The sequence below is a fragment of the Salminus brasiliensis genome, chromosome 24 (assembly GCF_030463535.1).
Source record: "Salminus brasiliensis chromosome 24, fSalBra1.hap2, whole genome shotgun sequence".
Lineage (NCBI taxonomy): Eukaryota > Metazoa > Chordata > Actinopteri > Characiformes > Bryconidae > Salminus > Salminus brasiliensis.
Genome location: NC_132901.1, coordinates 23245154 through 23270960, shown reverse-complemented (window position 1 = coordinate 23270960; position 25807 = coordinate 23245154). Strand labels below are relative to the sequence as shown.

The window sequence follows — 25807 nt, the reverse complement described above, 5'->3', positions numbered from 1 at the left end:
AATACAAATCTCTGTCTTTGTTTACACACTATGAAAGGGAATGAACAGCTTCGAGCAGCAGCTGAAGGAGCTTTCAGCAGAGGATACACGAGTGTATCCATTACATCGCAAAGTTTGATTTAATTATTATTTTAATTGATTAAAAATACGTCCCGTCCGCGGCTGGCGACAAATAAATATTTACAGGTTCCACCGAGATTTGAACTCGGATCACTGGATTCAAAGTCCAGAGTGCTAACCATTACACCATGGAACCAACTTGCATGCTGGTCACATGTATTATCCCCAGAGTTTCACTTACTAATGTTTAGATGCAAAAACCGAGGCCTATTGTGCCTGATTATTCCACTGGAATTTCAATTAGAAACATCCAATGTTTCAAATAGCATACCTCCAGATACCTATAGGTTGAGGGTGTTAAAGGTTAAAGGTAAATATTCTCCACTCCACTTGCAGAGGTCCTGTTAGCAGGTGGGGCCAAAGAAATGAATCAATGTTCCACCGAGATTTGAACTCGGATCGCTGGATTCAGAGTCCAGAGTGCTAACCACTACACCATGGAACCTCACATGCCTGTAAGGATATTGTTTCAGGCAAGACAGCTTCTTACTCACGTAGTGTTTCATTTCTTTATGAAAAACTAAGACCTGTTGTGCCTGATATGTGACGGTCAATCAGTGTGACGTGACTATTCTCAATTTGAGGCCATTCTTAACTTTCCTGCATTGTTTTCTCTTGACAGTCGCATTTTTAGTATGGCTGTTCAGCTTTTCAGGGATTGCATTTGGAGAAAGCACTTGTTATATTAGTTGTGTTGAGTTATTTAAATTGGTCTGTTTTTTGTTTTTGTTTTTTTGCAAAGAGCCAACAAGTTCGCAAAAAAAGGCTGAATAATTTAGCGTAATATAGTGAATATTATTTCTTTGTTTATTGTTTCGTACAAATATACTGATTATGTCATTGGTATCTTTATGTTAAATAAATGTTCCGTTGTTTGTCAACTGAGCGTCGGGCTCGCGTTAGTTTTCTACAGCGTGATCTCTTCCTCTCGCGCAATCTTTCCCACTCCATCCACTCTCTCGCTTGCTTGCTCTTTCACTCGCACGTTCTCCTTCCCTTCCGCCTCCCGTTCGCGTGCACGCTGTGGTTCATGGAGCAGCTCAATCGTGAGTGCGCCCAGAAACCCTCAAAGTTTGTTTCTACAGATCCTCTTCTGACTGTGTCGGGAGAAACGTCGACACAAAGATGCTTGAGTGTTTTGGCAACAAAAGTGCAGTTTCGTCCATGTTGATCCCTCTTCCTTAACATCTACTTCCAGGGATCCGGTTTGTATGCGATTCAAAAACAGTATATTCGTTTACCTTCTCTGCATTTTTGCACTCATGATACATATTGTTCCAAAATACAAATCTCTATCTTTGTTTACACACTATGAAAGGCAATGAACAGCTTCGAGCAGCAGCTGAAGGAGCTTTCAGCAGAGGATACACGAGTGTATCCATTACATCGCAAAGTTTGATTTAATTATTATTTTACTTTACTACAAATACGTCCCGTCCGCGGGTGGCGACAAATAAATATTTACAGGTTCCACCGAGATTTGAACTCGGATCGCTGGATTCAGAGTGCAGAGTGCTAACCACTACACCATGGAACCTCACATGCCTGTAAGGATATTGTTTTAGGCAAGACAGCTTCTTACTCACGTAGTGTTTCATTTCTTTATGAAAAACTAAGACCTGTTGTGCCTGATATGTGACGGTCAATCAGTGTGACGTGACTATTCTCAATTTGAGGCCATTCTTAACTTTCCTGCATTGTTTTCTCTTGACAGTCGCATTTTTAGTATGGCTGTTCAGCTTTTCAGGGATTGCATTTGGAGAAAGCACTTGTTATATTAGTTGTGTTGAGTTATTTAAATTGGTCTGTTTTTTTTTTTTTTTTTTTTGCAAAGAGCCAACAAGTTCGCAAAAAAGGCTGAATAATTTAGCGTAATATAGTGAATATTATTTCTTTGTTTATTGTTTCGTACAAATATACTGATTATGTCATTGGTATCTTTATGTTAAATAAATGTTCCGTTGTTTGTCAACTGAGCGTCGGGTTCGCGTTAGTTTTCTACAGCGTGATCTCTTCCTCTCGCGCACTCTTTCCCACTCCATCCATTCTCTCGCTTGCTTGCTCTTTCACTCGCACGTTCTCCTTCCCTTCCTCTCCCGTTCGCGTGCACGCTGTGGTTCATGGAGCAGCTCAATCGTGAGTGCGCCCAGAAACCCTCAAAGTTTGTTTCTACAGATCCTCTTCTGACTGTGTCGGGAGAAACGTCGACACAAAGATGCTTGAGTGTTTTGGCAACAAAAGTGCAGTTTCGTCCATGTTGATCCCTCTTCCTTAACATCTACTTCCAGGGATCCGGTTTGTATGCGATTCAAAAACAGTATATTCGTTTACCTTCTCTGCATTTTTGCACTCATGATACATATTGTTCCAAAATACAAATCTCTGTCTTTGTTTACACACTATGAAAGGGAATGAACAGCTTCGAGCAGCAGCTGAAGGAGCTTTCAGCAGAGGATACACGAGTGTATCCATTACATCGCAAAGTTTGATTTAATTATTATTTTAATTGATTAAAAATACGTCCCGTCCGCGGCTGGCGACAAATAAATATTTACAGGTTCCACCGAGATTTGAACTCGGATCACTGGATTCAAAGTCCAGAGTGCTAACCATTACACCATGGAACCAACTTGCATGCTGGTCACATGTATTATCCCCAGAGTTTCACTTACTAATGTTTAGATGCAAAAACCGAGGCCTATTGTGCCTGATTATTCCACTGGAATTTCAATTAGAAACATCCAATGTTTCAAATAGCATACCTCCAGATACCTATAGGTTGAGGGTGTTAAAGGTTAAAGGTAAATATTCTCCACTCCACTTGCAGAGGTCCTGTTAGCAGGTGGGGCCAAAGAAATGAATCAATGTTCCACCGAGATTTGAACTCGGATCGCTGGATTCAGAGTCCAGAGTGCTAACCACTACACCATGGAACCTCACATGCCTGTAAGGATATTGTTTCAGGCAAGACAGCTTCTTACTCACGTAGTGTTTCATTTCTTTATGAAAAACTAAGACCTGTTGTGCCTGATATGTGACGGTCAATCAGTGTGACGTGACTATTCTCAATTTGAGGCCATTCTTAACTTTCCTGCATTGTTTTCTCTTGACAGTCGCATTTTTAGTATGGCTGTTCAGCTTTTCAGGGATTGCATTTGGAGAAAGCACTTGTTATATTAGTTGTGTTGAGTTATTTAAATTGGTCTGTTTTTTGTTTTTGTTTTTTTGCAAAGAGCCAACAAGTTCGCAAAAAAAGGCTGAATAATTTAGCGTAATATAGTGAATATTATTTCTTTGTTTATTGTTTCGTACAAATATACTGATTATGTCATTGGTATCTTTATGTTAAATAAATGTTCCGTTGTTTGTCAACTGAGCGTCGGGCTCGCGTTAGTTTTCTACAGCGTGATCTCTTCCTCTCGCGCAATCTTTCCCACTCCATCCACTCTCTCGCTTGCTTGCTCTTTCACTCGCACGTTCTCCTTCCCTTCCGCCTCCCGTTCGCGTGCACGCTGTGGTTCATGGAGCAGCTCAATCGTGAGTGCGCCCAGAAACCCTCAAAGTTTGTTTCTACAGATCCTCTTCTGACTGTGTCGGGAGAAACGTCGACACAAAGATGCTTGAGTGTTTTGGCAACAAAAGTGCAGTTTCGTCCATGTTGATCCCTCTTCCTTAACATCTACTTCCAGGGATCCGGTTTGTATGCGATTCAAAAACAGTATATTCGTTTACCTTCTCTGCATTTTTGCACTCATGATACATATTGTTCCAAAATACAAATCTCTATCTTTGTTTACACACTATGAAAGGCAATGAACAGCTTCGAGCAGCAGCTGAAGGAGCTTTCAGCAGAGGATACACGAGTGTATCCATTACATCGCAAAGTTTGATTTAATTATTATTTTACTTTACTACAAATACGTCCCGTCCGCGGGTGGCGACAAATAAATATTTACAGGTTCCACCGAGATTTGAACTCGGATCGCTGGATTCAGAGTGCAGAGTGCTAACCACTACACCATGGAACCTCACATGCCTGTTAGGATATTGTTTTAGGCAAGACAGCTTCTTACTCACGTAGTGTTTCATTTCTTTATGAAAAACTAAGACCTGTTGTGCCTGATATGTGACGGTCAATCAGTGTGACGTGACTATTCTCAATTTGAGGCCATTCTTAACTTTCCTGCATTGTTTTCTCTTGACAGTCGCATTTTTAGTATGGCTGTTCAGCTTTTCAGGGATTGCATTTGGAGAAAGCACTTGTTATATTAGTTGTGTTGAGTTATTTAAATTGGTCTGTTTTTTTTTTTTTTTTTTTTGCAAAGAGCCAACAAGTTCGCAAAAAAGGCTGAATAATTTAGCGTAATATAGTGAATATTATTTCTTTGTTTATTGTTTCGTACAAATATACTGATTATGTCATTGGTATCTTTATGTTAAATAAATGTTCCGTTGTTTGTCAACTGAGCGTCGGGTTCGCGTTAGTTTTCTACAGCGTGATCTCTTCCTCTCGCGCACTCTTTCCCACTCCATCCATTCTCTCGCTTGCTTGCTCTTTCACTCGCACGTTCTCCTTCCCTTCCTCTCCCGTTCGCGTGCACGCTGTGGTTCATGGAGCAGCTCAATCGTGAGTGCGCCCAGAAACCCTCAAAGTTTGTTTCTACAGATCCTCTTCTGACTGTGTCGGGAGAAACGTCGACACAAAGATGCTTGAGTGTTTTGGCAACAAAAGTGCAGTTTCGTCCATGTTGATCCCTCTTCCTTAACATCTACTTCCAGGGATCCGGTTTGTATGCGATTCAAAAATTCAAAAATCGATTTCAATTAGAAACATCCAATGTTTCAAATAGCATACCTCCAGATACCTATAGGTTGAGGGTGTTAAAGGTTAAAGGTAAATATTCTCCACTCCACTTGCAGAGGTCCTGTTAGCAGGTGGGGCCAAAGAAATGAATCTAGGTTCCACCGAGATTTGAACTCGGATCGCTGGATTCAGAGTCCAGAGTGCTAACCACTACACCATGGAACCTCACATGCCTGTAAGGATATTGTTTTAGGCAAGACAGCTTCTTACTCACGTAGTGTTTCATTTCTTTATGAAAAACTAAGACCTGTTGTGCCTGATATGTGACGGTCAATCAGTGTGACGTGACTATTCTCAATTTGAGGCCATTCTTAACTTTCCTGCATTGTTTTCTCTTGACAGTCGCATTTTTAGTATGGCTGTTCAGCTTTTCAGGGATTGCATTTGGAGAAAGCACTTGTTATATTAGTTGTGTTGAGTTATTTAAATTGGTCTGTTTTTTTTTTTTTTTTTTTTGCAAAGAGCCAACAAGTTCGCAAAAAAGGCTGAATAATTTAGCGTAATATAGTGAATATTATTTCTTTGTTTATTGTTTCGTACAAATATACTGATTATGTCATTGGTATCTTTATGTTAAATAAATGTTCCGTTGTTTGTCAACTGAGCGTCGGGTTCGCGTTAGTTTTCTACAGCGTGATCTCTTCCTCTCGCGCACTCTTTCCCACTCCATCCATTCTCTCGCTTGCTTGCTCTTTCACTCGCACGTTCTCCTTCCCTTCCTCTCCCGTTCGCGTGCACGCTGTGGTTCATGGAGCAGCTCAATCGTGAGTGCGACCAGAAACCCTCAAAGTTTGTTTCTACAGATCCTCTTCTGACAGTGTCGGGAGAAACGTCGACACAACGATGCTTGAGTGTTTTGGCAACAAAAGTGCAGTTTCGTCCATGTTGATCCCTCTTCCTTAACATCTATTTCCAGGGATCCGGTTTGTATGCGATTCAAAAACAGTATATTCGTTTACCTTCTCTGCATTTTTTCAGTCATGATACATATTGTTCCAAAATAGAAATCTCTGTCTTTGTTTACACACTATGAAAGGGAATGAACAGCTTCGAGCAGCAGCTGAAGGAGCTTTCAGCAGAGGATACAGGAGTGTATCCATTACTTCGCAAAGTTTGATTTAATTATTATTTTACTTTACTACAAATACGTCCCGTCGGCGGGTGGCGACAAATAAATATTTACAGGTTCCACCGAGATTTGAACTCGGATCACTGGATTCAAAGTCCAGAGTGCTAACCATTACACCATGGAACCAACTTGCATGCTAGTCACATATATTATCCCCAGAGTTTCACTTACTAATGTTTAGATGCAAAAACCGATGCTTACTGTGCCTGATTATTCCAATGGAATTTCAATTAGAAACATCCAATGTTTTAAATAGCATACCTCCAGATACCTATAGGTTGAGGGTGTTAAAGGTCAGTCTCTAGCAATATGGTCGGGAGTAATCTTCACCAGAATATTCTTCACTCCACTTGCAGAGGTCCTGTTAGCAGGTGGGGCCAAAGAAGCGCATCTAGGTTCCACCGAGATTTGAACTCGGATCGCTGGATTCAGAGTCCAGAGTGCTAACCATTACACCATGGAACCAACTTGCCTGTAAAGATATTGTTTTAGGCATGACAGCTTCTTACTCACGTGGTGTTTAATTTTTTAATGAAAAACTAAGACCTGTTGTGCCTGATATGTGACGGTCAATCAGTGTGACGTGACTATTCTCAATTTGAGGCCATTCTTATTTTTCCTGCATTGTTTTCTCTTGACAGTCGCATTTTTAGTATGGCTGTTCAGCTTTTCAGGGATTGGATTTGGAGAAAGCACTTGTTATATTAGTTGTGTTGAGTTATTTAAATTGGTCTGTTTTTTTTTTGTTTTGCAAAGAGCCAACAAGTTCGCAAAAAAGGCTGAATAATTTAGCGTAATATAGTGAATATTATTTCTTTGTTTATTGTTTCGTACAAATATACTGATTATGTCATTGGTATCTTTATGTTAAATAAATGTTCCGTTGTTTGTCAACTGAGCGTCGGGTTCGCGTTAGTTTTCTACAGCGTGATCTCTTCCTCTCGCGCACTCTTTCCCACTCCATCCATTCTCTCGCTTGCTTGCTCTTTCACTCGCACGTTCTCCTTCCCTTCCTCTCCCGTTCGCGTGCACGCTGTGGTTCATGGAGCAGCTCAATCGTGAGTGCGCCCAGAAACCCTCAAAGTTTGTTTCTACAGATCCTCTTCTGACTGTGTCGGGAGAAACGTCGACACAAAGATGCTTGAGTGTTTTGGCAACAAAAGTGCAGTTTCGTCCATGTTGATCCCTCTTCCTTAACATCTACTTCCAGGGATCCGGTTTGTATGCGATTCAAAAATTCAAAAATCGATTTCAATTAGAAACATCCAATGTTTCAAATAGCATACCTCCAGATACCTATAGGTTGAGGGTGTTAAAGGTTAAAGGTAAATATTCTCCACTCCACTTGCAGAGGTCCTGTTAGCAGGTGGGGCCAAAGAAATGAATCTAGGTTCCACCGAGATTTGAACTCGGATCGCTGGATTCAGAGTCCAGAGTGCTAACCACTACACCATGGAACCTCACATGCCTGTAAGGATATTGTTTCAGGCAAGACAGCTTCTTACTCACGTAGTGTTTCATTTCTTTATGAAAAACTAAGACCTGTTGTGCCTGATATGTGACGGTCAATCAGTGTGACGTGACTATTCTCAATTTGAGGCCATTCTTAACTTTCCTGCATTGTTTTCTCTTGACAGTCGCATTTTTAGTATGGCTGTTCAGCTTTTCAGGGATTGCATTTGGAGAAAGCACTTGTTATATTAGTTGTGTTGAGTTATTTAAATTGGTCTGTTTTTTTTTTTTTTTTTTTTGCAAAGAGCCAACAAGTTCGCAAAAAAGGCTGAATAATTTAGCGTAATATAGTGAATATTATTTCTTTGTTTATTGTTTCGTACAAATATACTGATTATGTCATTGGTATCTTTATGTTAAATAAATGTTCCGTTGTTTGTCAACTGAGCGTCGGGCTCGCGTTAGTTTTCTACAGCGTGATCTCTTCCTCTCGCGCAATCTTTCCCACTCCATCCACTCTCTCGCTTGCTTGCTCTTTCACTCGCACGTTCTCCTTCCCTTCCGCCTCCCGTTCGCGTGCACGCTGTGGTTCATGGAGCAGCTCAATCGTGAGTGCGCCCAGAAACCCTCAAAGTTTGTTTCTACAGATCCTCTTCTGACTGTGTCGGGAGAAACGTCGACACAAAGATGCTTGAGTGTTTTGGCAACAAAAGTGCAGTTTCGTCCATGTTGATCCCTCTTCCTTAACATCTACTTCCAGGGATCCGGTTTGTATGCGATTCAAAAACAGTATATTCGTTTACCTTCTCTGCATTTTTGCACTCATGATACATATTGTTCCAAAATACAAATCTCTATCTTTGTTTACACACTATGAAAGGCAATGAACAGCTTCGAGCAGCAGCTGAAGGAGCTTTCAGCAGAGGATACACGAGTGTATCCATTACATCGCAAAGTTTGATTTAATTATTATTTTACTTTACTACAAATACGTCCCGTCCGCGGGTGGCGACAAATAAATATTTACAGGTTCCACCGAGATTTGAACTCGGATCGCTGGATTCAGAGTGCAGAGTGCTATCCAGGGATCCGGTTTGTATGCGATTCAAAAATTCAAAAATCGATTTCAATTAGAAACATCCAATGTTTCAAATAGCATACCTCCAGATACCTATAGGTTGAGGGTGTTAAAGGTTAAAGGTAAATATTCTCCACTCCACTTGCAGAGGTCCTGTTAGCAGGTGGGGCCAAAGAAATGAATCTAGGTTCCACCGAGATTTGAACTCGGATCGCTGGATTCAGAGTCCAGAGTGCTAACCACTACACCATGGAACCTCACATGCCTGTAAGGATATTGTTTTAGGCAAGACAGCTTCTTACTCACGTAGTGTTTCATTTCTTTATGAAAAACTAAGACCTGTTGTGCCTGATATGTGACGGTCAATCAGTGTGACGTGACTATTCTCAATTTGAGGCCATTCTTAACTTTCCTGCATTGTTTTCTCTTGACAGTCGCATTTTTAGTATGGCTGTTCAGCTTTTCAGGGATTGCATTTGGAGAAAGCACTTGTTATATTAGTTGTGTTGAGTTATTTAAATTGGTCTGTTTTTTTTTTTTTTTTTTTTGCAAAGAGCCAACAAGTTCGCAAAAAAGGCTGAATAATTTAGCGTAATATAGTGAATATTATTTCTTTGTTTATTGTTTCGTACAAATATACTGATTATGTCATTGGTATCTTTATGTTAAATAAATGTTCCGTTGTTTGTCAACTGAGCGTCGGGTTCGCGTTAGTTTTCTACAGCGTGATCTCTTCCTCTCGCGCACTCTTTCCCACTCCATCCATTCTCTCGCTTGCTTGCTCTTTCACTCGCACGTTCTCCTTCCCTTCCTCTCCCGTTCGCGTGCACGCTGTGGTTCATGGAGCAGCTCAATCGTGAGTGCGACCAGAAACCCTCAAAGTTTGTTTCTACAGATCCTCTTCTGACAGTGTCGGGAGAAACGTCGACACAACGATGCTTGAGTGTTTTGGCAACAAAAGTGCAGTTTCGTCCATGTTGATCCCTCTTCCTTAACATCTATTTCCAGGGATCCGGTTTGTATGCGATTCAAAAACAGTATATTCGTTTACCTTCTCTGCATTTTTTCAGTCATGATACATATTGTTCCAAAATAGAAATCTCTGTCTTTGTTTACACACTATGAAAGGGAATGAACAGCTTCGAGCAGCAGCTGAAGGAGCTTTCAGCAGAGGATACAGGAGTGTATCCATTACTTCGCAAAGTTTGATTTAATTATTATTTTACTTTACTACAAATACGTCCCGTCGGCGGGTGGCGACAAATAAATATTTACAGGTTCCACCGAGATTTGAACTCGGATCACTGGATTCAAAGTCCAGAGTGCTAACCATTACACCATGGAACCAACTTGCATGCTAGTCACATATATTATCCCCAGAGTTTCACTTACTAATGTTTAGATGCAAAAACCGATGCTTACTGTGCCTGATTATTCCAATGGAATTTCAATTAGAAACATCCAATGTTTTAAATAGCATACCTCCAGATACCTATAGGTTGAGGGTGTTAAAGGTCAGTCTCTAGCAATATGGTCGGGAGTAATCTTCACCAGAATATTCTCCACTCCACTTGCAGAGGTCCTGTTAGCAGGTGGGGCCAAAGAAGCGCATCTAGGTTCCACCGAGATTTGAACTCGGATCGCTGGATTCAGAGTCCAGAGTGCTAACCATTACACCATGGAACCAACTTGCCTGTAAAGATATTGTTTTAGGCATGACAGCTTCTTACTCACGTGGTGTTTAATTTTTTAATGAAAAACTAAGACCTGTTGTGCCTGATATGTGACGGTCAATCAGTGTGACGTGACTATTCTCAATTTGAGGCCATTCTTATTTTTCCTGCATTGTTTTCTCTTGACAGTCGCATTTTTAGTATGGCTGTTCAGCTTTTCAGGGATTGGATTTGGAGAAAGCACTTGTTATATTAGTTGTGTTGAGTTATTTAAATTGGTCTGTTTTTTTTTTGTTTTGCAAAGAGCCAACAAGTTCGCAAATGAGGCTGAATAATTTAGCGTAATATAGTGAATATTATTTCTTTGTTTATTGTTTCGTACAAATATACTGATTATGTCATTGGTATCTTTATGTTAAATAAATGTTCCGTTGTTTGTCAACTGAGCGTCGGGTTCGCGTTAGTTTTCTACAGCGTGATCTCTTCCTCTCGCGCACTCTTTCCCACTCCATCCATTCTCTCGCTTGCTTGCTCTTTCACTCGCACGTTCTCCTTCCCTTCCTCTCCCGTTCGCGTGCACGCTGTGGTTCATGGAGCAGCTCAATCGTGAGTGCGCCCAGAAACCCTCAAAGTTTGTTTCTACAGATCCTCTTCTGACTGTGTCGGGAGAAACGTCGACACAAAGATGCTTGAGTGTTTTGGCAACAAAAGTGCAGTTTCGTCCATGTTGATCCCTCTTCCTTAACATCTACTTCCAGGGATCCGGTTTGTATGCGATTCAAAAATTCAAAAATCGATTTCAATTAGAAACATCCAATGTTTCAAATAGCATACCTCCAGATACCTATAGGTTGAGGGTGTTAAAGGTTAAAGGTAAATATTCTCCACTCCACTTGCAGAGGTCCTGTTAGCAGGTGGGGCCAAAGAAATGAATCTAGGTTCCACCGAGATTTGAACTCGGATCGCTGGATTCAGAGTCCAGAGTGCTAACCACTACACCATGGAACCTCACATGCCTGTAAGGATATTGTTTCAGGCAAGGCAGCTTCTTACTCACGTAGTGTTTCATTTCTTTATGAAAAACTAAGACCTGTTGTGCCTGATATGTGACGGTCAATCAGTGTGACGTGACTATTCTCAATTTGAGGCCATTCTTAACTTTCCTGCATTGTTTTCTCTTGACAGTCGCATTTTTAGTATGGCTGTTCAGCTTTTCAGGGATTGCATTTGGAGAAAGCACTTGTTATATTAGTTGTGTTGAGTTATTTAAATTGGTCTGTTTTTTTTTTTTTTTTTTTTTTTGCAAAGAGCCAACAAGTTCGCAAAAAAGGCTGAATAATTTAGCGTAATATAGTGAATATTATTTCTTTGTTTATTGTTTCGTACAAATATACTGATTATGTCATTGGTATCTTTATGTTAAATAAATGTTCCGTTGTTTGTCAACTGAGCGTCGGGCTCGCGTTAGTTTTCTACAGCGTGATCTCTTCCTCTCGCGCAATCTTTCCCACTCCATCCACTCTCTCGCTTGCTTGCTCTTTCACTCGCACGTTCTCCTTCCCTTCCGCCTCCCGTTCGCGTGCACGCTGTGGTTCATGGAGCAGCTCAATCGTGAGTGCGCCCAGAAACCCTCAAAGTTTGTTTCTACAGATCCTCTTCTGACTGTGTCGGGAGAAACGTCGACACAAAGATGCTTGAGTGTTTTGGCAACAAAAGTGCAGTTTCGTCCATGTTGATCCCTCTTCCTTAACATCTACTTCCAGGGATCCGGTTTGTATGCGATTCAAAAACAGTATATTCGTTTACCTTCTCTGCATTTTTGCACTCATGATACATATTGTTCCAAAATACAAATCTCTATCTTTGTTTACACACTATGAAAGGCAATGAACAGCTTCGAGCAGCAGCTGAAGGAGCTTTCAGCAGAGGATACACGAGTGTATCCATTACATCGCAAAGTTTGATTTAATTATTATTTTACTTTACTACAAATACGTCCCGTCCGCGGGTGGCGACAAATAAATATTTACAGGTTCCACCGAGATTTGAACTCGGATCGCTGGATTCAGAGTGCAGAGTGCTAACCACTACACCATGGAACCTCACTTACCTGTAAATATATTGTTTTAGGCATGACAGCTTCTTACTCACGTAGTGTTTTATTTTTTAATGAAAAACTAAGACCTGTTGTGCCTGATATGTGACGGTCAATCAGTGTGACGTGACTATTCTCAATTTGAGGCCATTCTTAACTTTCCTGCATTGTTTTCTCTTGACAGTCGCATTTTTAGTATGGCTGTTCAGCTTTTCAGGGATTGCATTTGGAGAAAGCACTTGTTATATTAGTTGTGTTGAGTTATTTAAATTGGTCTGTTTTTTTTTTTTTTTTTTTTTGCAAAGAGCCAACAAGTTCGCAAAAAAGGCTGAATAATTTAGCGTAATATAGTGAATATTATTTCTTTGTTTATTGTTTCATACAAATATACTGATTATGTCATTGGTATCTTTATGTTAAATAAATGTTCCGTTGTTTGTCAACTGAGCGTCGGGTTCGCGTTAGTTTTCTACAGCGTGATCTCTTCCTCTCGCGCACTCTTTCCCACTCCATCCATTCTCTCGCTTGCTTGCTCTTTCACTCGCACGTTCTCCTTCCCTTCCTCTCCCGTTCGCGTGCACGCTGTGGTTCATGGAGCAGCTCAATCGTGAGTGCGACCAGAAACCCTCAAAGTTTGTTTCTACAGATCCTCTTCTGACAGTGTCGGGAGAAACGTCGACACAACGATGCTTGAGTGTTTTGGCAACAAAAGTGCAGTTTCGTCCATGTTGATCCCTCTTCCTTAACATCTATTTCCAGGGATCCGGTTTGTATGCGATTCAAAAACAGTATATTCGTTTACCTTCTCTGCATTTTTTCAGTCATGATACATATTGTTCCAAAATAGAAATCTCTGTCTTTGTTTACACACTATGAAAGGGAATGAACAGCTTCGAGCAGCAGCTGAAGGAGCTTTCAGCAGAGGATACAGGAGTGTATCCATTACTTCGCAAAGTTTGATTTAATTATTATTTTACTTTACTACAAATACGTCCCGTCCGCGGGTGGCGACAAATAAATATTTACAGGTTCCACCGAGATTTGAACTCGGATCACTGGATTCAAAGTCCAGAGTGCTAACCATTACACCATGGAACCAACTTGCATGCTAGTCACATATATTATCCCCAGAGTTTCACTTACTAATGTTTAGATGCAAAAACCGATGCTTACTGTGCCTGATTATTCCAATGGAATTTCAATTAGAAACATCCAATGTTTTAAATAGCATACCTCCAGATACCTATAGGTTGAGGGTGTTAAAGGTCAGTCTCTAGCAATATGGTCGGGAGTAATCTTCACCAGAATATTCTCCACTCCACTTGCAGAGGTCCTGTTAGCAGGTGGGGCCAAAGAAACGCATCTAGGTTCCACCGAGATTTGAACTCGGATCGCTGGATTCAGAGTCCAGAGTGCTAACCATTACACCATGGAACCTCACATGCTTGTAAGGATATTGTTTTAGGCAAGACAGCTTCTTACTCACGTAGTGTTTCATTTTTTAATGAAAAACTAAGACATGTTGTGCCTGATATGTGACGGTCAATCAGTGTGACGTGACTATTCTCAATTTGAGGCCATTCTTAACTTTCCTGCATTGTTTTCTCTTGACAGTCGCATTTTTAGTATGGCTGTTCAGCTTTTCAGGGATTGCATTTGGAGAAAGCACTTGTTATATTAGTTGTGTTGAGTTATTTAAATTGGTCTGTTTTTTTTTTTTTTTTTTTTTTGCAAAGAGCCAACAAGTTCGCAAAAAAGGCTGAATAATTTAGCGTAATATAGTGAATATTATTTCTTTGTTTATTGTTTCGTACAAATATACTGATTATGTCATTGGTATCTTTATGTTAAATAAATGTTCCGTTGTTTGTCAACTGAGCGTCGGGCTCGCGTTAGTTTTCTACAGCGTGATCTCTTCCTCTCGCGCACTCTTTCCCACTCCATCCATTCTCTCGCTTGCTTGCTCTTTCACTCGCACGTTCTCCTTCCCTTCCTCTCCCGTTCGCGTGCACGCTGTGGTTCATGGAGCAGCTCAATCGTGAGTGCGACCAGAAACCCTCAAAGTTTGTTTCTACAGATCCTCTTCTGACAGTGCATGCTAGTCACATATATTATCCCCAGAGTTTCACTTACTAATGTTTAGATGCAAAAACCGATGCTTACTGTGCCTGATTATTCCAATGGAATTTCAATTAGAAACATCCAATGTTTTAAATAGCCTACCTCCAGATACCTATAGGTTGAGGGTGTTAAAGGTCAGTCTCTAGCAATATGGTCGGGAGTAATCTTCACCAGAATATTCTCCACTCCACTTGCAGAGGTCCTGTTAGCAGGTGGGGCCAAATAAATGCATTTAGGTTCCACCGAGATTTCAACTCGGATCGCTGGATTCAGAGTCCAGAGTGCTAACCATTACACCATGGAACCTCACTTGCCTGTAACGATATTGTTTTAGGCAAGACAGCTTCTTACTCACGTAGTGTTTTATTTTTTAATGAAAAACTAAGACCTGTTGTGCCTGATATGTGACGGTCAATCAGTGTGACGTGACAATCCTCAATTTGAGGCCATTCTTATGTTTCCTGCATTGTTTTCTCTTGACAGTCGCATTTTTAGTATGGCTGTTCAGCTTTTCAGGGATTGGATTTGGAGAAAGCACTTGTTGTATTAGTTGTGTTGAGTTATTTAAATTGGTCTGTTTTTTTTTTTTGTTTTTTTTTTTGTGTTTTTTTTGTTTTGTTTTGGGATCCGGTTTGTATGCGATTCAAAAACAGTATATTCGTTTACCTTCTCTGAATTTTTGCAGTCATGATACATATTGTTCCAAAATAGAAATCTCTGTCTTTGTTTACACACTATGAAAGGGAATGAACAGCTTCGAGCAGCAGCTGAAGGAGCTTTCAGCAGAAGATACACGAGTGGCGACAAATAAATATTTACAGGTTCCACCGAGATTTGAACTCGAATCACTGGATTCAATGTCCAGAGTGCTAACCATTACACCATGGAACCAACTTGCACACTGGTCACATGTATTATACACAGAGTTTCACTTACTAATGTTTAGATGCAAAAACCGATGCTTATTGTGCCTGATTATTCCATTGGAATTTCAATTAGAAACATCCAATGTTTCAAATAGCATACCTCCAGATACCTATAGGTTGAGGGTTTTAAAGGTCAGTCTCTAGCAATATGGTCGGGAGTAATCTTCACCAGAATATTCTCCACTCCACTTGCAGAGGTCCTGTTAGCAGGTGGGGCCAAATAAATGCATTTAGGTTCCACCGAGATTTGAACTCTGATCGCTGGATTCAGAGTCCAGAGTGCTAACCATTACACCATGGAACCTCACTTGCCTGTAACGATATTGTTTTAGGCAAGACAGCTTCTTACTCACGTAGTGTTTTATTTTTTAATGAAAAACTAAGACCTGTTGTGCCTGATATGTGACGGTCAATCAGTGTGACGTGACAATTCTCAATTTGATGCCATTCTTATGTTTCCTGCATTGTTTTCTCTTGACAGTCGCATTTTTAGTATGGCTGTTCAGCTTTTCAGGGATTGGATTTGGAGAAAGCACTTGTTATATTAGTTGTGTTGAGTTATTTAAATTGGTCTGTTTTTTTTTTTTGTTTTTTTTTTGTTTTTTTTTTGTTTTGTTTTGGGATCCGGTTTGTATGCGATTCAAAAACAGTATATTCGTTTACCTTCTCTGAATTTTTGCAGTCATGATACATATTGTTCCAAAATAGAAATCTCTGTCTTTGTTTACACACTATGAAAGGGAATGAACAGCTTCGAGCAGCAGCTGAAGGAGCTTTCAGCAGAAGATACACGAGTGGCGACAAATAAATATTTACAGGTTCCACCGAGATTTGAACTCGAATCACTGGATTCAATGTCCAGAGTGCTAACCATTACACCATGGAACCAACTTGCACGCTGGTCACATGTATTATACACAGAGTTTCACTTACTAATGTTTAGATGCAAAAACCGATGCTTATTGTGCCTGATTATTCCATTGGAATTTCAATTAGAAACATCCAATGTTTCAAATAGCATACCTCCAGATACCTATAGGTTGAGGGTGTTAAAGGTCAGTCTCAAGCAATATGGTCGGGAGTAATCTTCACCAGAATATTCTCCACTCCACTTGCAGAGGTCCTGTTAGCAGGTGGGGCCAAAGAAACGCATCTAGGTTCCACCGAGATTTGAACTCGGATCGCTGGATTCAGAGTCCAGAGTGCTAACCATTACACCATGGAACCTCACATGCTTGTAATTATATTGTTTTAGGCAAGACAGCTTCTTACTCACGTAGTGTTTCATTTTTTAATGAAAAACTAAGACATGTTGTGCCTGATATGTGACGGTCAATCAGTGTGACGTGACTATTCTCAATTTGAGGCCATTCTTAACTTTCCTGCATTGTTTTCTCTTGACAGTCGCATTTTTAGTATGGCTGTTCAGCTTTTCAGGGATTGCATTTGGAGAAAGCACTTGTTATATTAGTTGTGTTGAGTTATTTAAATTGGTCTGTTTTTTTTTTTGTTTTGCAAAGAGCCAACAAGTTCGCAAATGAGGCTGAATAATTTAGCGTAATATAGTGAATATTATTTCTTTGTTTATTGTTTTTTACAAATATACTGATTATGTTATTGGTATCTTTATGTTAAATAAAAATTCCGTTGTTTGTCAACTGAGCGTCGGGCTCGCGTTAGTTTTCTACAGCGTGATCTCTTCCTCTCGCGCACTCTTTCCCACTCCATCCACTCTCTCGCTTGCTTGCTCTTTCACTCGCACGTTCTCCTTCCCTTCCTCTCCCGTTCGCGTACACGCTGTGGTTCATGGAGCAGCTCAATCGTGAGTGCGGCCAGAAACCCTCAAAGTTTGTTTCTACAGATCCTCTTCTGACTGTGTCGGGAGAAACGTCGACACATAGATGCGTGAGTGTTTTGGCAACAAAAGTGCAGTGTCGTCCATGTTGATCCCTCTTCCTTAACATCTATTTCCAGGGATCCGGTTTGTATGCGATTCAAAAACAGTATATTCGTTTACCTTCTCTGCATTTTTGCAGTCATGATACATATTGTTCCAAAATACAAATCTCTGTCTTTGTTTACACACTATGAAAGGGAATGAACAGCTTCGAGCAGCAGCTGAAGGAGCTTTCAGCAGAGGATACACGAGTGTATCCATTACATCGCAAAGTTTGATTTAATTATTATTTTAATTGATTAAAAATACGTCCCGTCCGCGGCTGGCGACAAATAAATATTTACAGGTTCCACCGAGATTTGAACTCGGATCACTGGATTCAAAGTCCAGAGTGCTAACCATTACACCATGGAACCAACTTGCATGCTGGTCACATGTATTATCCCCAGAGTTTCACTTACTAATGTTTAGATGCAAAAACCGAGGCCTATTGTGCCTGATTATTCCACTGCAATTTCAATTAGAAACATCCAATGTTTCAAATAGCATACCTCCAGATACCTATAGGTTGAGGGTGTTAAAGGTTAAAGGTAAATATTCTCCACTCCACTTGCAGAGGTCCTGTTAGCAGGTGGGGCCAAAGAAATGAATCTAGGTTCCACCGAGATTTGAACTCGGATCGCTGGATTCAGAGTCCAGAGTGCTAACCATTACACCATGGAACCTCACATGCCTGTAAGGATATTGTTTCAGGCAAGACAGCTTCTTACTCACGTAGTGTTTCATTTCTTTATGAAAAACTAAGACCTGTTGTGCCTGATATGTGACGGTCAATCAGTGTGACGTGACTATTCTCAATTTGAGGCCATTCTTAACTTTCCTGCATTGTTTTCTCTTGACAGTCGCATTTTTAGTATGGCTGTTCAGCTTTTCAGGGATTGCATTTGGAGAAAGCACTTGTTATATTAGTTGTGTTGAGTTATTTAAATTGGTCTGTTTTTTTTTTTTTTTTTTTGCAAAGAGCCAACAAGTTCGCAAAAAAGGCTGAATAATTTAGCGTAATATAGTGAATATTATTTCTTTGTTTATTGTTTCGTACAAATATACTGATTATGTCATTGGTATCTTTATGTTAAATAAATGTTCCGTTGTTTGTCAACTGAGCGTCGGGCTCGCGTTAGTTTTCTACAGCGTGATCTCTTCCTCTCGCGCAATCTTTCCCACTCCATCCACTCTCTCGCTTGCTTGCTCTTTCACTCGCACGTTCTCCTTCCCTTCCGCCTCCCGTTCGCGTGCACGCTGTGGTTCATGGAGCAGCTCAATCGTGAGTGCGCCCAGAAACCCTCAAAGTTTGTTTCTACAGATCCTCTTCTGACTGTGTCGGGAGAAACGTCGACACAAAGATGCTTGAGTGTTTTGGCAACAAAAGTGCAGTTTCGTCCATGTTGATCCCTCTTCCTTAACATCTACTTCCAGGGATCCGGTTTGTATGCGATTCAAAAACAGTATATTCGTTTACCTTCTCTGCATTTTTGCACTCATGATACATATTGTTCCAAAATACAAATCTCTATCTTTGTTTACACACTATGAAAGGCAATGAACAGCTTCGAGCAGCAGCTGAAGGAGCTTTCAGCAGAGGATACACGAGTGTATCCATTACATCGCAAAGTTTGATTTAATTATTATTTTACTTTACTACAAATACGTCCCGTCCGCGGGTGGCGACAAATAAATATTTACAGGTTCCACCGAGATTTGAACTCGGATCGCTGGATTCAGAGTGCAGAGTGCTAACCACTACACCATGGAACCTCACATGCCTGTAAGGATATTGTTTTAGGCAAGACAGCTTCTTACTCACGTAGTGTTTCATTTCTTTATGAAAAACTAAGACCTGTTGTGCCTGATATGTGACGGTCAATCAGTGTGACGTGACTATTCTCAATTTGAGGCCATTCTTAACTTTCCTGCATTGTTTTCTCTTGACAGTCGCATTTTTAGTATGGCTGTTCAGCTTTTCAGGGATTGCATTTGGAGAAAGCACTTGTTATATTAGTTGTGTTGAGTTATTTAAATTGGTCTGTTTTTTTTTTTTTTTTTTTTGCAAAGAGCCAACAAGTTCGCAAAAAAGGCTGAATAATTTAGCGTAATATAGTGAATATTATTTCTTTGTTTATTGTTTCGTACAAATATACTGATTATGTCATTGGTATCTTTATGTTAAATAAATGTTCCGTTGTTTGTCAACTGAGCGTCGGGTTCGCGTTAGTTTTCTACAGCGTGATCTCTTCCTCTCGCGCACTCTTTCCCACTCCATCCATTCTCTCGCTTGCTTGCTCTTTCACTCGCACGTTCTCCTTCCCTTCCTCTCCCGTTCGCGTGCACGCTGTGGTTCATGGAGCAGCTCAATCGTGAGTGCGACCAGAAACCCTCAAAGTTTGTTTCTACAGATCCTCTTCTGACAGTGTCGGGAGAAACGTCGACACAACGATGCTTGAGTGTTTTGGCAACAAAAGTGCAGTTTCGTCCATGTTGATCCCTCTTCCTTAACATCTATTTCCAGGGATCCGGTTTGTATGCGATTCAAAAACAGTATATTCGTTTACCTTCTCTGCATTTTTTCAGTCATGATACATATTGTTCCAAAATAGAAATCTCTGTCTTTGTTTACACACTATGAAAGGGAATGAACAGCTTCGAGCAGCAGCTGAAGGAGCTTTCAGCAGAGGATACAGGAGTGTATCCATTACTTCGCAAAGTTTGATTTAATTATTATTTTACTTTACTACAAATACGTCCCGTCCGCGGGTGGCGACAAATAAATATTTACAGGTTCCACCGAGATTTGAACTCGGATCACTGGATTCAAAGTCCAGAGTGCTAACCATTACACCATGGAACCAACTTGCATGCTAGTCACATATATTATCCCCAGAGTTTCACTTACTAATGTTTAGATGCAAAAACCGATGCTTACTGTGCCTGATTATTCCAATGGAATTTCAATAAGAAACATCCAATGTTTTAAATAGCATACCTCCTTATACCTATAGGTTGAGGGTGTTAAAGGTCAGTCTCTAGCAATATGGTCGGGAGTAATCTTCACCAGAATATTCTCCACTCCACTTGCAGAGGTCCTGTTAGCAGGTGGGGCCAAAGAAATGCATTTAGGTTCCACCGAGATTTGAACTCGGATCGCTGGATTCAGAGTCCAGAGTGCTAACCATTACACCATGGAACCTCACTTCCCTGTAAATATATTGTTTTAGGCATGACAGCTTCTTACTCACGTAGTGTTTAATTTTTTAATGAAAAACTAAGACCTGTTGTGCCTGATATGTGACGGTCAATCAGTGTGACGTGACTATTCTCAATTTGAGGCCATTCTTAATTTTCCTACATTGTTGTCTCTTGACAGTCGCATTTTTAGTATGGCTGTTCAGCTTTTCAGGGATTGGATTTGGAGAAAGCACTTGTTATATTAGTTGTGTTGAGTTATTTAAATTGGTCTGTTTTTTTTGTTTGTTTTTTTTTTGCTTTTTTTTTGTTTTGTTTTGGGATCCGGTTTGTATGCTATTCAAAAACAGTATATTCATTTACCTTCTCTGAATTTTTGCAGTCATGATACATATTGTTCCAAAATAGAAATCTCTGTCTTTGTTTACACACTATGAAAGGGAATGAACAGCTTCGAGCAGCAGCTGAAGGAGCTTTCAGCAGAAGATACACGAGTGGCGACAAATAAATATTTACAGGTTCCACCGAGATTTGAACTCAAATCACTGGATTCAATGTCCAGAGTGCTAACCATTACACCATGGAACCAACTTGCACGCTGGTCACATGTATTATACACAGAGTTTCACTTACTAATGTTTAGATTCAAAAACCGATGCTTATTGTGCCTGATTATTCCATTGGAATTTCAATTAGAAACATCCAATGTTTCAAATAGCATACCTCCAGATACCTATAGGTTGAGGGTGTTAAAGGTCAGTCTCAAGCAATATGGTCGGGAGTAATCTTCACCAGAATATTCTCCACTCCACTTGCAGAGGTCCTGTTAGCAGGTGGGGCCAAAGAAATGCATTTAGGTTCCACCGAGATTTGAACTCGGATCGCTGGATTCAGAGTCCAGAGTGCTAACCATTACACCATGGAACCTCACTTCCCTGTAAATATATTGTTTTAGGCATGACAGCTTCTTACTCACGTAGTGTTTAATTTTTTAATGAAAAACTAAGACCTGTTGTGCCTGATATGTGACGGTCAATCAGTGTGACGTGACAATTCTCAATTTGAGGCCATTCTTAATTTTCCTGCATTGTTTTCTCTTGACAGTCGCATTTTTAGTATGGCTGTTCAGCTTTTCAGGGATTGGATTTGGAGAAAGCACTTGTTATATTAGTTGTGTTGAGTTATTTAAATTGGTCTGTTTTTTTTGTTTGTTTTTTTTTTGCTTTTTTTTTGTTTTGTTTTGGGATCCGGTTTGTATGCTATTCAAAAACAGTATATTCATTTACCTTCTCTGAATTTTTGCAGTCATGATACATATTGTTCCAAAATAGAAATCTCTGTCTTTGTTTACACACTATGAAAGGGAATGAACAGCTTCGAGCAGCAGCTGAAGGAGCTTTCAGCAGAGGATACACGAGTGTATCCATTACATCGCAAAGTTTGATTTATTTATTATTTTACTTGATTAAAAATACGTCCCGACCTCGACTGGCGACTAATAAATATTTAAAGGTTCCACCGAGATTTGAACTCGGATCACTGGATTCAAAGTCCAGAGTGCTAACCATTACACCATGGAACCTCACTTACCTGTAAATATATTGTTTTAGGCATGACAGCTTCTTACTCACGTAGTGTTTTATTTTTTAATGAAAAACTAAGACATGTTGTGCCTGATATGTGACGGTCAATCAGTGTGACGTGAATATTCTCAATTTGAGGCCATTCTTAACTTTCCTGCATTGTTTTCTCTTGACAGTCGCATTTTTAGTATGGCTGTTCAGCTTTTCAGGGATTGCATTTGGAGAAAGCACTTGTTATATTAGTTGTGTTGAGTTATTTAAATTGGTCTGTTTTTTTTTTTTTTTTTTTTTGCAAAGAGCCAACAAGTTCGCAAAAAAGGCTGAATAATTTAGCGTAATATAGTGAATATTATTTCTTTGTTTATTGTTTCGTACAAATATACTGATTATGTCATTGGTATCTTTATGTTAAATAAATGTTCCGTTGTTTGTCAACTGAGCGTCGGGCTCGCGTTAGTTTTCTACAGCGGGATCTCTTCCTCTCGCGCAATCTTTCCCACTCCATCCACTCTCTCGCTTGCTTGCTCTTTCACTCGCACGTTCTCCTTCCCTTCCGCCTCCCGTTCGCGTGCACGCTGTGGTTCATGGAGCAGCTCAATCGTGAGTCCGCCCAGAAACCCTCAAAGTTTGTTTCTACAGATCCTCTTCTGACTGTGTCGGGAGAAACGTCGACACAAAGATGCTTGAGTGTTTTGGCAACAAAAGTGCAGTTTCGTCCATGTTGATCCTTCTTCCTTAACATCTATTTCCAGGGATCCGGTTTGTATGCGATTCAAAAACAGTATATTCGTTTACCTTCTCTGCATTTTTGCACTCATGATACATATTGTTCTAAAATACAAATCTCTATCTTTGTTTACACACTATGAAAGGCAATGAACAGCTTCGAGCAGCAGCTGAAGGAGCTTTCAGCAGAGGATACACGAGTGTATCCATTACATCGCAAAGTTTGATTTAATTATTATTTTACTTTACTACAAATACGTCCCGTCCGCGGGTGGCGACAAATAAATATTTACAGGTTCCACCGAGATTTGAACTCGGATCACTGGATTCAAAGTCCAGAGTGCTAACCATTACACCATGGAACCAACTTGCATGCTGGTCACATGTATTATCCCCAGAGTTTCACTTACTAATGTTTAGATGCAAAAACCGATGCCTATTGTGCCTGATTATTCCATTGGAATTTCAACTAGAAACATCCAATGTTTCAAATAGCATACCTCCAGATACCTATATGTTGAGGGTGTTAAAGGTCAGTCTCAAGCAATATGGTCGGGAGTAATCTTCACCAGAATATTCTCCACTCCACTTGCAGAGGTCCTGTTAGCAGGTGGGGCCAAAGAAATGAATCTAGGTTCCACCGAGATTTGAACTCGGATCGCTGGATTCAGAGTCCAGAGTGCTAACCATTACACCATGGAACCTCACATGCCTGCAAGGATATTGTTTTAGGCAAGACAGCTTCTTACTCACGTAGTGTTTCATTTTTTTATGAAAAACTAAGACCTGTTGTGCCTGATATGTGACGGTCAATCAGTGTGACGTGACTATTCTCAATTTGAGGCCATTCTTAACTTTTCTGCATTGTTTTCTCTTGACAGTCGCATTTTTAGTATGGCTGTTCAGCTTTTCAGGGATTGCATTTGGAGAAAGCACTTGTTATATTAGTTGTGTTGAGTTATTTAAATTGGTCTGTTTTTTTTTTTTTTTTTTTGCAAAGAGCCAACAAGTTCGCAAAAAAGGCTGAATAATTTAGCGTAATATAGTGAATATTATTTCTTTGTTTATTGTTTCGTACAAATATACTGATTATGTCATTGGTATCTTTATGTTAAATAAATGTTCCGTTGTTTGTCAACTGAGCGTCGGGCTCGCGTTAGTTTTCTACAGCGTGATCTCTTCCTCTCGCGCACTCTTTCCCACTCCATCCATTCTCTCGCTTGCTTGCTCTTTCACTCGCACGTTCTCCTTCCCTTCCTCTCCCGTTCGCGTGCACGCTGTGGTTCATTGAGCAGCTCAATCGTGAGTGCGACCAGAAACCCTCAAAGTTTGTTTCTACAGATCCTCTTCTGACAGTGTCGGGAGAAACGTCGACACAAAGATGCTTGAGTGTTTTGGCAACAAAAGTGCAGTTTCGTCCATGTTGATCCCTCTTCCTTAACATCTATTTCCAGGGATCCGGTTTGTATGCGATTCAAAAACAGTATATTCGTTTACCTTCTCTGCATTTTTGCAGTCATGATACATATTGTTCCAAAATAGAAATCTCTGTCTTTGTTTACACACTATGAAAGGCAATGAACAGCTTCGAGCAGCAGCTGAAGGAGCTTTCAGCAGAGGATACACGAGTGTATCCATTACATCGCAAAGTTTGATTTAATTATTATTTTACTTTACTACAAATACGTCCCGTCCGCGGGTGGCGACAAATAAAAATTTACAGGTTCCACCGAGATTTGAACTCGGATCACTGGATTCAAAGTCCAGAGTGCTAACCATTACACCATGGAACCAACTTGCATGCTAGTCACATATATTATCCCCAGAGTTTCACTTACTAATGTTTAGATGCAAAAACCGACGCTTACTGTGCCTGATTATTCCATTGGAATTTCAATTAGAAACATCCAATGTTTCAAACAGCATACCTCCTTATACCTATAGGTTGAGGGTGTTAAGGGTCAGTCTCTAGCAATATGGTCGGGAGAAATCTTCACCAGAATATTCTCCACTCCACTTGCAGAGGTCCTGTTAGCAGGTGGGGCCAAAGAAATGCATCTAGGTTCTAACGAGATTTGAACTCGGATCGCTGGATTCAGAGTCCAGAGTGCTAACCATTACACCATGGGACCTCACTTGCCTGTACAGGTATTGTTTGAGGCATGACAGCTTCTTACTCACGTAGTGTTTCATTTTTTTTATAAAAAACTAAGACCTGTTGTGCCTGATATGTGACTATTCTCAATTTGAGGCCATTCTTAACTTTCCTGCATTGTTTTCTCTTGACAGTCGCATTTTTAGTATGGCTGTTCAGCTTTTCAGGGATTGCATTTGGAGAAAGCACTTGTTATATTAGTTGTGTTGAGTTATTTAAATTGGTCTGTTTTTTTTTTTTTTTTTTTTTGCAAAGAGCCAACAAGTTCGCAAAAAAGGCTGAATAATTTAGCGTAATGTAGTGAATATTATTTCTTTGTTTATTGTTTCGTACAAATATACTGATTATGTCATTGGTATCTTTATGTTAAATAAATGTTCCGTTGTTTGTCAACTGAGCGTCGGGCTCGCGTTAGTTTTCTACAGCGTGATCTCTTCCTCTCGCGCACTCTTTCCCACTCCATCCATTCTCTCGCTTGCTTGCTCTTTCACTCGCACGTTCTCCTTCTCTTCCTCTCCCGTTCGCGTGCACGCTGTGGTTCATGGAGCAGCTCAATCGTGAGTGCGACCAGAAACCCTCAAAGTTTGTTTCTACAGATCCTCTTCTGACAGTGTCGGGAGAAACGTCGACACAAAGATGCTTGAGTGTTTTGGCAACAAAAGTGCAGTTTCGTCCATGTTGATCCCTCTTCCTTAACATCTATTTCCAGGGATCCGGTTTGTATGCGATTCAAAAACAGTATATTCGT

The 25807-nt window shown here is 40.3% G+C and overlaps 32 non-coding genes across 32 annotated transcripts; all 32 read right to left on the bottom strand.

Annotated features, from left to right (window-relative positions):
- Positions 1 to 184: 184 nt before the first annotated feature.
- On the bottom strand, positions 185 to 256 carry trnaq-uug (transfer RNA glutamine (anticodon UUG)). The gene has a single exon. It is a non-coding gene; the product is annotated as a tRNA-Gln (tRNA).
- Positions 257 to 493: 237 nt separating this feature from the next.
- Positions 494 to 565, bottom strand: trnaq-cug (transfer RNA glutamine (anticodon CUG)). Its single transcript has one exon. It is a non-coding gene; the product is annotated as a tRNA-Gln (tRNA).
- A 1020-nt stretch (positions 566 to 1585) lies between these two features.
- Positions 1586 to 1657, bottom strand: trnaq-cug (transfer RNA glutamine (anticodon CUG)). The gene has a single exon. It is a non-coding gene; the product is annotated as a tRNA-Gln (tRNA).
- A 1018-nt stretch (positions 1658 to 2675) lies between these two features.
- On the bottom strand, positions 2676 to 2747 carry trnaq-uug (transfer RNA glutamine (anticodon UUG)). The gene has a single exon. It is a non-coding gene; the product is annotated as a tRNA-Gln (tRNA).
- A 237-nt stretch (positions 2748 to 2984) lies between these two features.
- On the bottom strand, positions 2985 to 3056 carry trnaq-cug (transfer RNA glutamine (anticodon CUG)). The gene has a single exon. It is a non-coding gene; the product is annotated as a tRNA-Gln (tRNA).
- Positions 3057 to 4076: 1020 nt separating this feature from the next.
- On the bottom strand, positions 4077 to 4148 carry trnaq-cug (transfer RNA glutamine (anticodon CUG)). Its single transcript has one exon. It is a non-coding gene; the product is annotated as a tRNA-Gln (tRNA).
- A 929-nt stretch (positions 4149 to 5077) lies between these two features.
- trnaq-cug (transfer RNA glutamine (anticodon CUG)) lies at positions 5078 to 5149 on the bottom strand. The gene has a single exon. It is a non-coding gene; the product is annotated as a tRNA-Gln (tRNA).
- A 1018-nt stretch (positions 5150 to 6167) lies between these two features.
- On the bottom strand, positions 6168 to 6239 carry trnaq-uug (transfer RNA glutamine (anticodon UUG)). The gene has a single exon. It is a non-coding gene; the product is annotated as a tRNA-Gln (tRNA).
- A 267-nt stretch (positions 6240 to 6506) lies between these two features.
- Positions 6507 to 6578, bottom strand: trnaq-cug (transfer RNA glutamine (anticodon CUG)). Its single transcript has one exon. It is a non-coding gene; the product is annotated as a tRNA-Gln (tRNA).
- Positions 6579 to 7501: 923 nt separating this feature from the next.
- Positions 7502 to 7573, bottom strand: trnaq-cug (transfer RNA glutamine (anticodon CUG)). Its single transcript has one exon. It is a non-coding gene; the product is annotated as a tRNA-Gln (tRNA).
- A 1255-nt stretch (positions 7574 to 8828) lies between these two features.
- On the bottom strand, positions 8829 to 8900 carry trnaq-cug (transfer RNA glutamine (anticodon CUG)). Its single transcript has one exon. It is a non-coding gene; the product is annotated as a tRNA-Gln (tRNA).
- A 1018-nt stretch (positions 8901 to 9918) lies between these two features.
- On the bottom strand, positions 9919 to 9990 carry trnaq-uug (transfer RNA glutamine (anticodon UUG)). The gene has a single exon. It is a non-coding gene; the product is annotated as a tRNA-Gln (tRNA).
- A 267-nt stretch (positions 9991 to 10257) lies between these two features.
- On the bottom strand, positions 10258 to 10329 carry trnaq-cug (transfer RNA glutamine (anticodon CUG)). The gene has a single exon. It is a non-coding gene; the product is annotated as a tRNA-Gln (tRNA).
- A 923-nt stretch (positions 10330 to 11252) lies between these two features.
- Positions 11253 to 11324, bottom strand: trnaq-cug (transfer RNA glutamine (anticodon CUG)). The gene has a single exon. It is a non-coding gene; the product is annotated as a tRNA-Gln (tRNA).
- A 1022-nt stretch (positions 11325 to 12346) lies between these two features.
- Positions 12347 to 12418, bottom strand: trnaq-cug (transfer RNA glutamine (anticodon CUG)). The gene has a single exon. It is a non-coding gene; the product is annotated as a tRNA-Gln (tRNA).
- Positions 12419 to 13437: 1019 nt separating this feature from the next.
- trnaq-uug (transfer RNA glutamine (anticodon UUG)) lies at positions 13438 to 13509 on the bottom strand. The gene has a single exon. It is a non-coding gene; the product is annotated as a tRNA-Gln (tRNA).
- Positions 13510 to 13776: 267 nt separating this feature from the next.
- Positions 13777 to 13848, bottom strand: trnaq-cug (transfer RNA glutamine (anticodon CUG)). The gene has a single exon. It is a non-coding gene; the product is annotated as a tRNA-Gln (tRNA).
- Positions 13849 to 14766: 918 nt separating this feature from the next.
- trnaq-cug (transfer RNA glutamine (anticodon CUG)) lies at positions 14767 to 14838 on the bottom strand. The gene has a single exon. It is a non-coding gene; the product is annotated as a tRNA-Gln (tRNA).
- Positions 14839 to 15351: 513 nt separating this feature from the next.
- trnaq-uug (transfer RNA glutamine (anticodon UUG)) lies at positions 15352 to 15423 on the bottom strand. The gene has a single exon. It is a non-coding gene; the product is annotated as a tRNA-Gln (tRNA).
- Positions 15424 to 15690: 267 nt separating this feature from the next.
- trnaq-cug (transfer RNA glutamine (anticodon CUG)) lies at positions 15691 to 15762 on the bottom strand. The gene has a single exon. It is a non-coding gene; the product is annotated as a tRNA-Gln (tRNA).
- A 512-nt stretch (positions 15763 to 16274) lies between these two features.
- On the bottom strand, positions 16275 to 16346 carry trnaq-uug (transfer RNA glutamine (anticodon UUG)). Its single transcript has one exon. It is a non-coding gene; the product is annotated as a tRNA-Gln (tRNA).
- A 267-nt stretch (positions 16347 to 16613) lies between these two features.
- Positions 16614 to 16685, bottom strand: trnaq-cug (transfer RNA glutamine (anticodon CUG)). Its single transcript has one exon. It is a non-coding gene; the product is annotated as a tRNA-Gln (tRNA).
- Positions 16686 to 17699: 1014 nt separating this feature from the next.
- On the bottom strand, positions 17700 to 17771 carry trnaq-uug (transfer RNA glutamine (anticodon UUG)). The gene has a single exon. It is a non-coding gene; the product is annotated as a tRNA-Gln (tRNA).
- Positions 17772 to 18008: 237 nt separating this feature from the next.
- trnaq-cug (transfer RNA glutamine (anticodon CUG)) lies at positions 18009 to 18080 on the bottom strand. Its single transcript has one exon. It is a non-coding gene; the product is annotated as a tRNA-Gln (tRNA).
- A 1018-nt stretch (positions 18081 to 19098) lies between these two features.
- Positions 19099 to 19170, bottom strand: trnaq-cug (transfer RNA glutamine (anticodon CUG)). Its single transcript has one exon. It is a non-coding gene; the product is annotated as a tRNA-Gln (tRNA).
- Positions 19171 to 20188: 1018 nt separating this feature from the next.
- On the bottom strand, positions 20189 to 20260 carry trnaq-uug (transfer RNA glutamine (anticodon UUG)). The gene has a single exon. It is a non-coding gene; the product is annotated as a tRNA-Gln (tRNA).
- A 267-nt stretch (positions 20261 to 20527) lies between these two features.
- Positions 20528 to 20599, bottom strand: trnaq-cug (transfer RNA glutamine (anticodon CUG)). The gene has a single exon. It is a non-coding gene; the product is annotated as a tRNA-Gln (tRNA).
- Positions 20600 to 21450: 851 nt separating this feature from the next.
- trnaq-cug (transfer RNA glutamine (anticodon CUG)) lies at positions 21451 to 21522 on the bottom strand. Its single transcript has one exon. It is a non-coding gene; the product is annotated as a tRNA-Gln (tRNA).
- Positions 21523 to 22105: 583 nt separating this feature from the next.
- Positions 22106 to 22177, bottom strand: trnaq-uug (transfer RNA glutamine (anticodon UUG)). The gene has a single exon. It is a non-coding gene; the product is annotated as a tRNA-Gln (tRNA).
- Positions 22178 to 23197: 1020 nt separating this feature from the next.
- trnaq-uug (transfer RNA glutamine (anticodon UUG)) lies at positions 23198 to 23269 on the bottom strand. Its single transcript has one exon. It is a non-coding gene; the product is annotated as a tRNA-Gln (tRNA).
- Positions 23270 to 23536: 267 nt separating this feature from the next.
- Positions 23537 to 23608, bottom strand: trnaq-cug (transfer RNA glutamine (anticodon CUG)). Its single transcript has one exon. It is a non-coding gene; the product is annotated as a tRNA-Gln (tRNA).
- Positions 23609 to 24625: 1017 nt separating this feature from the next.
- On the bottom strand, positions 24626 to 24697 carry trnaq-uug (transfer RNA glutamine (anticodon UUG)). The gene has a single exon. It is a non-coding gene; the product is annotated as a tRNA-Gln (tRNA).
- Positions 24698 to 25807: the final 1110 nt, after the last annotated feature.